General features: G+C 48.9%; 1 protein-coding gene across 2 annotated transcripts in view; it reads right to left on the bottom strand.

The window, feature by feature from the left end:
- The window catches only part of Sufu (SUFU negative regulator of hedgehog signaling), a 92,652-nt gene that overhangs the window by 17,469 nt on the left and 62,520 nt on the right, over positions 1–12,663 (bottom strand). The window lies entirely within an intron of this gene.

Below are 12,663 nucleotides of genomic sequence, written 5' to 3'. Positions count from 1 at the left end.
GTCCTGGAACTAGCTCTTGTAGACCAGGCTGGCCTTGAACTCCCAGAGATCCGCCTGCCTCTGCCTCCCAAGTGCTGGGATTAAAGGTGTGCACCACCACCACCAGACCTTCAAAGGTCTTGAAAGGGGATGTCTGAGACTGGCTTGAAAGGGAGACAAGGAGCAAATGTTTCAGGTCCTGGTCAACCATTGGTGCTCTGGGAACGCTGGGTTAAAGGCAAAGAAAATCAAGGCTTTTGCTCCACTCCAGGAGATGGTGGCCAGGTCATCTTGCAATCCGCCTTTGCAATTCTCAAACCACCAGCTTTTATGCAGCCCAGTAGTTTAACCCATCTTTCCCTGGCAGCCTTTCGCACCCCGGAGGCTGTTCTTGAATTCTATCAACAGTCTCTTTTTCTTGGATACATGGCCCTAACTTTCAACTACATTCTTGACAAGGTTCTGAAATCTTCCATCCGTTCAAGCCACCCTCCCTTGGATTCACTGGAGCTCGTCAAAGCTAGAGTGTCATGTCCGGAAGTGAAGTGGCATGTGTGGGAATAAATACAGTATGTGGTCTAACCAGTGCAGAGCTGAGGCTCTGTGATCACTCCTGTCTGGGTGGTTTATTTCTATTAAAACTGTCATCAAATTGTCTTTCCTTGTAACCTCATCACACTACCAACTCATACAGCACTCCCTCTGTCAATGGGATCTTACTCAGGTTTTCTCCCCCAGGCTACCCACCTCTCCTCTCCAGTGTGTGCGGTGGATTATTTGAAACTAAGGGCAGAACTCTACATTATCTGGCTAGAGTTTCAGGCAGTTTGGATGATTCTGAAGTTGACTCTGGCATCCACCATCTTGGCATTCCTTCCTGACGTCACATCCCTGACATAACCGATGGATTTGCTATCGACATTCTTAATCCAGTGGTTGATTAAATTGAGAAAAGTCCTGGGCTGGGCAGAGAGATGGGCAACATTGTTTTTTGGGTATATTCATCCAACCGATTAAAAATAAATCCACCTTTCCCATTACCCTCCTGTATGCTCTCTGGACATTTCCGTCTTGCCTGTAATGATGTCAGAGCATATTCAAGACGTCTGCTGAATGTGCCCAGGCAAAGTCACGGCACGTCTTCTGTCTTACCAGACAGGTGAGCACCGGGCCTGACTGCATCTCTTGGGATTGTTTCCCCAGGAGCACTCAATGCTCCTTGCTGAATAATTGAGTTCAGACTTTTCCTGAGAGTGATAACGAGCTTACTGGTCCCGAAAGCACAAGATGCTCTTAGAGCCTGAACTTCCGATGCTTCAGTTTGCTGGCACCCATCTCCTCCCGTCCCCGGATGAACATGACTCTCATCTGCCACTCCTGCTGTTGAATTCTTCTGGGGGCACAGTATGCACGGCCTAAGGGAATCGAAAGCAGGACTTCTGCCCTGTGTGGCTCTTCCTGGGCTGACAATCATTTGTCTTGAGGTAGAAACAGATAAAGCTCCAGCACATTTTGCTCCCTTTGTCACTGCTCAGTGTTACTCTGTCTAAGCAACAAGGCCTAGTTTTTTTTTCTTGTTCCAAACAAGTAAAAGTCCTTTATACCAGTCATAACTCATCAGTCAAGACCCAGTCCTTGAATTTCAGTTTTGGGTTATTTTTTTTTTTTTTTTTCCGAGACAAGGTTTTTCTGCTTAACAGCTCTGGCTGTCTTGGAACTGCTGGGATTAGAGGTGTGCACCACCATGCTTAGTCAGTTTTGCTTTTATTTTGGCTTTTCTTTCTCTCTCCCTCCCTCCCTTCTTTTTTGAGACAGAGTTTCTCTGTTCAGCCCTGGCTACACTCTGTTTATCAGGAACTCACTCTGTGTATCAGGTTAACCTGACACAGAGATCCACCTGTCTCTGCCCCCAGAGTGCTGGTATTAAAGGCATGAACCACTATATCCAGAAAATGTCAGCTCTTCTTGGCCTTCTTCCTTGGCTATTAACATTTGTGCTGGTTTTTTTTTTTTAACATTTTAAAAAAATGGCCAGGAGGTGGTGGCACATGCTTTTAATCCCAGCACTCAGGAGGCAGAGTCAGGTGGATCTCTGTGAATTCAAGTCCAGCCTGGTCTACAGAGTTAGTTCCAGGACAGTCAAGGCTACACAGAGAAACCCTGTCTCGAAAAACCAAAAATAAAATAAAACAAAAAAAAAATAATGTGAATTACATGTTTAATTCTCAAATACCTACCCTGGTATCTAGAGGTATTATGCATCCTTTTCAGGGATCTATTCACAATTTTACTGGTATATCTCTAATTTTTAAAAATTGCTATCATTGTGCGGTGTGTGGATGCCATGGTGCAGGTAGAAGTCAGAGGATGCCTTTGTGGCAGTTCTCTCTCCCACCTTTACATGGGTTCTGTTACATAGCCAGTGTTTTTACTCGCCGAGCCAAATCGCTGAGCCAGACACCTTTGTACTGAGTAGACAATGGTGCTTCTCCCGGGATAAGCTCTTCATATACATCACTTCCTTTCATTTCATAACAACCCTATAAATAGGAGTCATTTCCCTCACCTTAAAGATGAAGAAATGGTCACCCAAAAATCTTAGATAACAAGCACAAGTCATTCAACGTACTCTTAAAAGCTGGAGCAACATCTTAGTTAAAGTGTCGCCGGATTTAAAACTCTCCCACCTCACTGGGCAGTGGTGGCGCACGCCTTTAATTCCAGCAGTGGGGAGGCAGAGGCAGGTGGATCTCTGTGAGTTCAAGGCCAACCTGGTCTACAGAGAGTGTTCCAGGACAGCCAGAACTGTTACACAGTGAAACCCTGTCTTGAAAAACAAAAACAAAAATGAACAAACGAGAACATGGCCCAGTAAAGTGCTATGCTGGCCACACAAACACGGAGACCTGAGTTTAGATGCCTAGGCAGTCAAGGGAAAGCTGAGCATATGCGGGTAGAGAGGTGCCTCAGTGGCTAGGAACATTGATTGCTTCTGCAGAAGGACCCAGGTTTGGCACCCTGTGGTAGCTCAGAACAGCCTGTAACTCCAGTTCCAGGGGATTGAATGCTCTCCTGAATTCATGTGGTATATACACTCATACAGGCTCACATACATGCTGGCAAACGCAGCACGTGTCTGTAACTCTAGCACTGGGCAAGACGGTAGAGGCAAGTGGATCCCTGGAGCTTGCTGGCCAGTCTAGCCAATCTGTAAGCTCAGGGTTCAGTGAAAAACCCTGCCTCAAACAGGGTTTGAGAGACAGAGGAAAAATACTCAGCGTCTATCTCTAGCCTCCACACACGTGTGCTCTCCTCTCTCTCTCTCTCTCTCACACACGATTTCCCACACCTCCCCTGACTTTATTAAACAAAGTCCAATTATATAGGCCAGATTGGCCTAGACACCTATGCAAGGTAGGCTAGCCTCAAATTTGCAATCCCTCAATCTCTGCCTCTCAGACACTGGGATTATAGACTTGTGCCGCCACACCAGGCTTCCCTGAACTTTTTTGTTGTTGTTGTTTTGTTTTGTAGACAGGGTTTCTCTGTAGCTTTTGGAGCCTGTCCTGGAATTAGCTCTTGTAGACCAGGCTGGCCTTTAACTCACAGAACTCTGCCTCCATAGCTCTGGGATTAAAGGCGTGTGCCACCACCGCCCGGCTACCTGAGCACTTAAAAGAGCTACCTCCCTGGAATACAAGATAGTGCTTCTCAAAAATTTTATTTTAAGAGGTGCTTCTAGAAAAATAGTCACAGCAAAGCTAGATTTAATATGCTGCCTTTCAAATCAGCAATTCACAGAAGCTGGCATTTTGGACTGAGGACTACAGAGGAAAAATGAGGTGGTTTCATTTTTTGTAAACCAGCATTTTTCCAACCTCAGTCAAGAACTCCCTTTTCACTGAATACTGAAATCCCCTGAGGCTGAGGGGATGCCCTCTGGGGACCAGAGGCCAGGTGCCACTCTGGCGGGGCTCGGGGTTTCCCCTCCTGAGCTCTGCCCTGCTCAGGTACTTCCTTTCAAGATCATGCCAGTCCCACCTCTGACACTTGTCAACTGTTAGAAGTAGATCCACCCTGAGTCCCTCACTCCGCAACAGATGCTCTTAAGGGACTCTCAGAGGGTTTGCCGTGTTTGCCTCCAACTCATCCAGATGCCAGGGAAACCACAGTTCCTGTGGGCTTGCCTTTGAGGATACTGTTTTTTGTTGTTGCTTTTTTTCTGTCTCTGCCTCCCAAGTGCTGGGATTAAAGGTGTGCACCGCCACGCCCAGCAAGTGTACTGTGTTTACCTGGAGTGTGTCAACCGTCTTTGCAAGGGCAGGGCAAACTGAAACAGCTCACAGAACAGAGGTTCTGCTTCTTTTCTTTTGGTTTGGTTTTGGTTCAGTCTTTTGAGATGGGAAGCTCACCAAGGAAGTCCCAGACGGCCTTGAACTCACAATCACCTTGCTTGACCTCTCCCAGCTTCCTGCTGCAGCTGCTGATTGCAGGTAAGTGCCAACACACCATTTCCTCTTCTAAAGGGCCAACCGCTCCTCACTACCGGTCCAGGGTACTCCAGGTTTCCCTCAGAGACAGCACTCATCTGTTAGCTGCTGCTTCTGTGTCCTCCCAGTCTCAGTGGATGTGCTGCCAGAGTCAACATGGCGGATTCTTCCTTGACTCTGTAACCTACATTGGCCTTAAACCACATCAGTTCTCCTGCCTCACCCTCCCAGTGCTGGGGTCACAGGCACAAGCTACCACACCTGGCTATTCCTTGACATGTGTATTTTGTGTGTGTGTGTGTGTGTACTGCAGGTAGGATAGAGGTCATGTTGGGGGTCTTTCTCAATCCCTGTTTATCTTATTGTTGAGGTGGCTCTTTCACTGAACCCAGAGCTTGCTGATGCAGCTAGAAGGGCCAGATGGACCCCCAATCTCTGCCTCTGGAAGTATCGGTGTGTGAAGCATGACTTTTAAGATTTACTTTATTTACAATTATGTGTATGTCTGTCTTTATGGGTATATGCACATGGGTGCCAGCGCCTGTGGTCAGAAGAGGACATCCAGCTTCACTGACTGATCCACTGCCCTATCCTGATAGTCTTTAATTACACTTATTTATTCATTTGTTGATTGATTGTGTATGTATGTTTGTTGTATGTACTCATGTATGGAGGAGAGGACAAGTTTTGGTAGTCAGTTCTCTCATTCAACCATGTGGGTTCAGGCTTGGGAGTAAGCACCTTTATTTGCTGAGCTATTTCATGGGCCATATACATATATGTATACGCACACACATACACACATTTGAGACAGGGTCTCACTATCTCACTATGTAGCAGCCCTAGCCGACCTGACCTGGAGCTTGCTATAAAGACCAAGCTGGTTTCAAAGTCACAAAGATCACCTGCCTCACATAAGGGTTCCCTATATTTTTAATATACTTTTTTTTTTAATTGACAGAATTTCTCTGTTGTTTTTTTGAGACAGGGTTTCTCTGTGTAACCTTGGTTGTCCTATAACTCACTCGGTGGATCTACTTGTCTCTGCCTCCGAGTGCTGGTATTAAAGGCATGTGCCACCACAGCTCAGCAAAATTTTTGACATTCATTCATTCATTCATTTGTTCGTTTTTTGAGACGAGGTTTCTCTGTGTAGCTTTGGAGTCTGTCTTGGAACTCTCTCTGCAGACCGGGCTGACCTTGGAACCAGGCATCTTCCTGCCTCTGCCTTCTAGCTGCTTGTCTTCTGTCCCCACTGCACACCGTCACCTGGAATCATGCTTCAGTTGGGTCCTGACGCCCCAGGTTAGGTTTGCTTTTGTCAACTTGACACAAGCTGGAGTCATCTGGGAAGAGACTGGAATCTCATCTGAGGAAATGCCCCCCATCAGACTGGCCTGTAAGCAAGCCTGTGGGACACTTTCTTAAGTAATGATGGATGTGGATGTGGGAGGGTCCAGTCTACTGTGCACTGTCTCTCCCACTCAGGAGGTCCCGGGTTGAATAAGAAAGCTGAGCGAGCCAATGAGCAGCATTCTTCCATGACCTCGGCTTCAGCTCCTCTTCCCAGGTTCCTGCCGTGAGCTCTGTCCAGACTTCCCTGAGTGACAGATGTGACATGGAAGGGCACGATGAAGTGAGCTCTGTCCATGCCAAGTCACTGCTTTTGGTCATGGTCTCAATCATAGCAAAGTCTCAGCTGTCGTCCTCACTCACAACTAGCGGATCTCACTTGATTATGTAGTATATTTACCTCAGCCAAATGGTTTCCACTTGCCTGTGCCTTCAAGGGCTTCCAGGGAAAGTAAAATACCAGTTTCCCTCTGCATTCACATGTGGATTTTCAGATTATCAGTTACTGTACTGTCTTCACTGTTTCTGTTTTACTCTTTGTTTTTTCTTATTCTTTTCCTTTGGTTTCTCTGTGCAGCCCCAGCTGTCCTGGAGCTCTCTGTAGACCAGGCTGGCCTTGAACTCACGGATTCTTTTTCTTTTGAAATTTTATAATTCTTTAAAATACTTATGGTACGTTGATTGTTGTTATTTATTTATTTAATTCTACCTGCAGGGATGTCTGTGAACCATGGCAGCAGAGACCAGAAGAGAGCATCAGGTCCCCTAGAATTAGAGTGACAGAGGGTTGTGAGCTACCACATGGGGCTGGGAAATAAACCTGGGTTCTCTGCAAGAGCAACACATGCTCTTAACCACTGAGCCATTTCCCTCTACATTTATTTATGTGTATGTGTTATATATGTATATGCACATACAAACCACAGCATGTGAGGTCAGAGGACAACTTTTAGGAGCCACTTCTCTTCTACCACGTGAATCCCAGGGACCCAGCTCAGGACATCAGGCTTGGCAGAAAGCTACTTTACCTGCTGAACCATATTGTGTTGTTGTTATTATTATTATTTGTTTTTTTGAGACAAGGTTTTTCTGTGTAGGCCTGGCTGTCCTGGAACTTGCTCTATAGACCAGGCTGGCCTCTGCCTCCTGAGTGCTAGGATTGAAAGTGTGTGCTGCCACCACATGACAATTATTTACTGTGTTTTTGAGATACGGTCTCTCTGTGTAGCCCTGTGTACTGGAACTACCATGCCCTGGCTTGACTCTATCTTATAAATACTGGGCAAGAATACTCTAACATGTGAGGTGGGGACAACAATAGCCCACACAGATGACAGATAATAACTGCCTGCTCAGCCTCAAGAATTAGCTGTCCAGCCCAGGACTCTGCCTTGCTGGGAACACCAAGGACTGGTATATGGAATGGTCTATACTTGATCTCTGCCCAAAGACCAAGGAGTGATCATATGTTGGCAATTCAGAAATGAACCTAATTCTTCCAGTCCAAATAACACATCTATATTTACACTTCTCACTGTATAAGGTGGCTTTCACATATCCCAGAACATCCCGTCCTTCCAGTGTCCAATAAGACAGGATTTCCATTCCTGGGTGGTTTATGGTACATTCCCTAGTCACCCTACCTGCGCTGCAGACTGGCAGAACCTACTTTCTCTCCCTCTGGAAAGGTCTTAGCCTCTCCACGCTCACCTAAGGAACACTGCAATTTTCTATCCGTGGCAATGCGGGAGGGAAGGAGAAGAATCAAGCAGCCGAAATTCCTGTTAGCCACAGTCCTCGTCCTGTGACAGTCATGACGGCTGCACTGGCCACATGACTTGAGACCTTTTCCTTGGGGACACCTGGAAGCAGGACATCGGGCTTGGCAACAAATAAAAAGTGAAGTACAATTGGCTGGCAGAGCTCAGCCCCACCTCTGGCTTCTGCTTTTCGCCTGGGAGACTATTCCTATTGCTTTCTGACTGCTGACGGAGCTCTGAATTCTCCAGAGAAAGAACTACTTGTCAGCCTCCCTTCGGGGCAGGACTGGGAAAGGGTGTGAGGTGAGGGAAGCACAGGGCTGTGGGTCATTGTCATGCTGACAAACTCTCTGCTAGGACAGGATGAGATCAGCAATACAAGACTACACAGTATTGCTGGTAAGCACCAACAAGCAAACAGTAAGGGTAATGTTTTAAATAGGGAGCATGAAGGGGAAAAGGCAGTGCAGAGTCAGGCAGGACAAGACTAACAGTGGCACTGAGGTCTAACCATCCATCGGCAGCTGTGGGTGCCAGCGACTCCGTCCTACCCTGGCCCCACTGGTTGGGGGTAAGGCTAGGTAGGACCCCTGTGGCTTTCCTTTCCCTGAGACTGAGTCACTTCCTTTCTTCAGCTCTCACCTTTGAACCTTCCTTTTCCCTTCCCTGCAGAAGTGACTCACTGCTGGTGTTGGGTGACACTGAAGATCAAGGATGGATGATAAAAATACCCTGGGTTGTGCAACCTGAGGGAGAGGATGCAGCGCTTGCACCTAGATTCAAAGCCCCAGCCAGGAACCTTGAACAATGGCCACAGCTTGGTCTCTTTGGGGAAGCAGAGTAAAGACAGCAGTCAGAACATAAGCTGACCTGTGACAGATTTGCTGAGCCTGTGTTCTCTGCCCTTTTGGGTGTGTTTTCTGAGAAACACTGTACAGATATATTTAGCAGGACAACCTGGTTCACATGAGGGACCCAAAAGGAATACCCTGGTTCAGGAAGCAGCAAGTGGAGAGGCCCTGACGTTTCCTATTGTCAGCCCTGAGAGCAGGGTTCTTTCTGGACTTGTTCTCTAGTGCAAAGGACTGTCCTCTGCCAGTATGGGAACTGTGAGTGAAGCCACCGTGACAGAGTGGCTCCAGGCTGTCTACTGCCCTAACACACAACCCTGACAGCAGGGTCATCTAAATCTGTCCTGTGTGCAAAGTGGCATCACAGCAACCAGCTGCCTTCCTAGGAGGAAACTCACCTTCCTTCACCCAAATCCACTGGCTGGACGGATGAAAACCAGAACGCTAATTACACTCCACGGGCCCCATGGACTGAGCAAAACCAAGCAGCTTTTTCTAAAGAACCAGTCCCCGGCCAGGGCACAAACTACTCAAGATGGGAGTGAGTGAGAGGCAGGAAAGTCACCCCGTCCGAAGGCCAAACAAACAGGAGCAGAGACTTCAGAGCAGAACTGAATGGGCATCGTGGCTCCTACCGTAATCCCACTACACGGGAGCCTGGGCTAGAGACAAACCCCATCTTAGGCAGAAATAGATAACAAGAGAGGGGGGGAGAGAGGGAGAGAGAGAGAGAGAGAGAGAGGGAGAGAGAGGGAGAGAGAGGGAGAGAGAAGTACATGTCTCTCCGTGTGTGTGTGTGTGTGTGTGTGTGTGTTTGGGCATCACAACAGAATTCATGCTATGACAGCATCCTTCTCCAGGAAGTGAAGCAGGAAGCATCCACATAAACTTCCAGTGCTATTCTAGATGACTAGGGACTGATGACCTGGCTGAGCAGTGAGGCTAAGTCTGCCTTTGAGAGTTCCCTTGACTACCTTCTCTCTCTAACACACACGATGCCTGCCCGTCTTTGGGAAGATGTGAGACCCAGTGAGTTCCTCTGGAACTCCCCTCCTTAGTAAGTGAGTCACTGGCTCAGTGAGGCAGAGGGCACTGGCGGAAGTTTATAGAAACAGACCTTTCCTGCACACTCCTGACCACACATGCCCACCTGTTACCAGCACAACAGAGAGGCTGGGGAGCTAATGCCAGAGTCTGGCTGACCTGGGACCTCAGATATAGAGAACGTCCAGTGACTCCCACCCTGGATACCAACGAATGTTGGCAGGCACAGCTCTGGGCCGGGCTGTCCTCATGTGGCACAAAGGGCTGCTTCCCAAACTCACCCGAGCAGGCAGTGGGAAGGGAGGCGCCAGCAAGCCGAAGAAGGCTTTTCTCAACTGATCATCTTGGGAAAAGGCAGATACAAATTTCATGGCTGGAATGCAAGGGTTGTGAAACTGCTGAAGACGCCCCAAAGAGGGCCCAGGATGCTTCTTCCTGGAAGGCAGTGGGAGGAGGGCTGGCAACAGCGGGTGGGAGAACAGGTTACCAGAGGGGCTGCCTTCTGGGAAGCAGGAACTTAGGCCCCCCCCCAAAAAGAAACCCCCTGGTCCTGAGGTGGGATATGAGCTAGAGATAGGTTTATGCTTGCTTCTGAAGAAAATGAGGCCTGTTTCAGAACGAGCCAGCTATGACACAGCTCATTATTTCAAGAATCATCAGGGCTAATGAGAGGTCCTCCTTACAGTTAAACAAACCAGTCATCTAACGTGGACCTAGCTTGTCCTCAGTGTCATGTGAGAGCCTGTCCCTAGTCATGCTACAACCAGTTCGTTACACGAGTTCCCCAAGTGAGATCATTATTATTTCAGAGACATGGCCTGCAGGTCCTCAGAGGGTCCCTGAGCACAGGACAAGGAAGGTCACACCTGTTTGAGATTGCCCTTAGCTATTTACCAGCTCCCTACATCTCAAGTGTTTCTTCTGGAAAAGGAAAAAATATAAGACTACTTCACACAGTGGCTGCGAGGATGAATTGAATTAATATTGGTATGAACTGTTGGCTGCTATGGGTGTATGAAATTAGCAAGTGCCCAATTCCCCAAGTAGGCCAGAACCCAGTTGCTGATGCCAAGGCCTGATCAGCTGTTCTAAGCGAACCCATCTCTGTAACCTCCTCAATCACATCCAGAGCCAAAAAGACCCTTGCATCAGACTGCCCAGCCCAAAGTCCTGACTAAGGGGAAACTGGACAGGCAGACAAAATAGGGCCCATGCTGTGATGGCAGCCTCCCAGAGGACGACAAACACTGGTGCCTGCACATTTGGGACTGGGTTTCTCTGTCACTATCTTTATGGTGAGTCTGAAATGAGGTCAGGTCCCAGAGTGGGCAGCACAGATATTACAATGGTGCTTGCTAATCTCAACCGAGCTGGCCACTGTCAAGTCTGAGACAGCAGAGAGCTAGGCTCAGGGAGAGCTGAGGGCACTCGGGAGAACGGTCTTAGTGGACCGAGGCTCAACTGCCTGTTAGCAAACTGGTAACAAGGACCAAGAACTTCAGGAGCGCGTCTGACCCCCACCTTCCCCAGATGCCAGACTTCAGCACTTTGGGTTCCTGATTGGGCACTTGAGCTGCAGGGAGGGCAGAAGACTCCAGAGGGCTCGCACCTCTAATCTATTCTCACTCATCTCTGTATATCAGCCAATGGAGGGCAAAGAGTAGGGGCAAAGGGGATGGCTTTCTGCCAATACCCAGCCCTGCTGCCTTACTTTCCAGTTGTGTCTACAGGAACTGACAGCCCGGTCTGTGCCCTTTGCAGTGTCTAGGGGCACAATAGCCATACATATAAATAAGAAAGAGAACGAGATATCAGGCGTGTCTCAGGTCAAAGAGAGGCAATAAGGGGCATCTCTGTAAGAGCTCTCCGTCAGAGCTCTGGAGTCCTTTGAGAGGCGGGAGGAGCAGCTGGAGGGTGACTATCCCTACATTTCCAGCAAACTACTTGAGGTACAAGTCTACTTCTGACCTGTCACCAGTGCCAGAGAAGCTCAGGGCAAGGAGCCACACTTGGGGCTTAGGGAGTACAGTCCTGGGTCAGGGTCCAGACTGCAGGTGGAAAGCTTCCAGATGCCCCATGACACAGCTTGGCCATCTGCTACCGCCACGACAAAACACGAGTGACCTAAGAAAGTCATTGGCTTGCAGCTAAGGGCTGCTGAGTGGCAATGGAAGCCTCTCCATGCGGTTAGAGAGCTCGATTCTTCCAGCTCTGGAAGGCAGGTACACCAGGTGAGCCGCGCTGGGTGGACTGGTGCTCAGAGTAACACTCTTGACACCATAATCCTCTCCCAAGACGCAGCCCCGGTGTTAAGCAGCCAAACTCCCCTACCTCAGTTCCTTCAGCAGCTTCCCATGCTAGCTGCAGTTCTGGGTGCACCCCAATCCTCTCTCTCCAGGACACACTGCCTACTCCAGATGATGGCGTCTTTCCCGTAGTGTGCTATATCACTCATCTTTCTGGGGATCATGAATCAGCAACTGGAGCCTGACTCCAAAGCAGTGGTCACTTCCAACAAACCGTGTGTGCAGTCAGACGGCATCCACCATGAACGGTTCATTGTTTCATTTGTGTTCCCCCAAAGGAAGGCCTGTGCATCCTAGCTGGCCCCCAGGACTTGAGGTTGCCACATAACAAGCTTACAGTAAAGGCTCTTAGAAGGCGGGCAGATCATCCTAGAGGTGTAGGATTAGCCCAGCTCCATTTTCACCTGAGGCCCAACAATCTCCTGGGTAGGCCAGGTTCCTGCTCTGAGCTGCCAGCACCGAGTCATCCAGGCCAGATGAAAAGGGTTCCTAGCTCTAGCCTTGCTCTGCACTCGCCTCCTAACAGAGGAAGAGGTGGGAAGGAAGCAGATCTGACCTCTGGGGTCGGCTGGTTTCTCCCAAGGACTACAGGACCCCGAGACAGGCGGCAGAGGCCTGCTAAGGATTTTCCTTCCCTTCCCTGGGCCCCAGGAAAGGCAGGCAGGAAGAAGGGCCTCGGCAGCAGTCATGCAGTGCAGGGCTGGCCAGACAAGGAGGTCCCTGGGGTTGCAGCTATCAGCCAGAGCCCAGGCTCCGGGAAGGAAGGAAGGGCAACTCTGACCGCAGCTGAGATAAGGGGACTGGCTTAACACAATGGGCTCCCACAAGGCTGAGAGGCCCCCAGTCAGATTTTGCCCTGACCTGGACTCTCGTCTGTTCA

This window comes from Arvicola amphibius, chromosome 1 (genome assembly GCF_903992535.2).
Source record: "Arvicola amphibius chromosome 1, mArvAmp1.2, whole genome shotgun sequence".
Classification (NCBI taxonomy): Eukaryota; Metazoa; Chordata; class Mammalia; order Rodentia; family Cricetidae; genus Arvicola; species Arvicola amphibius.
The sequence above is the reverse complement of the archived record's forward strand: the minus strand, read 5'-3'. Positions and strand labels throughout refer to the sequence as shown.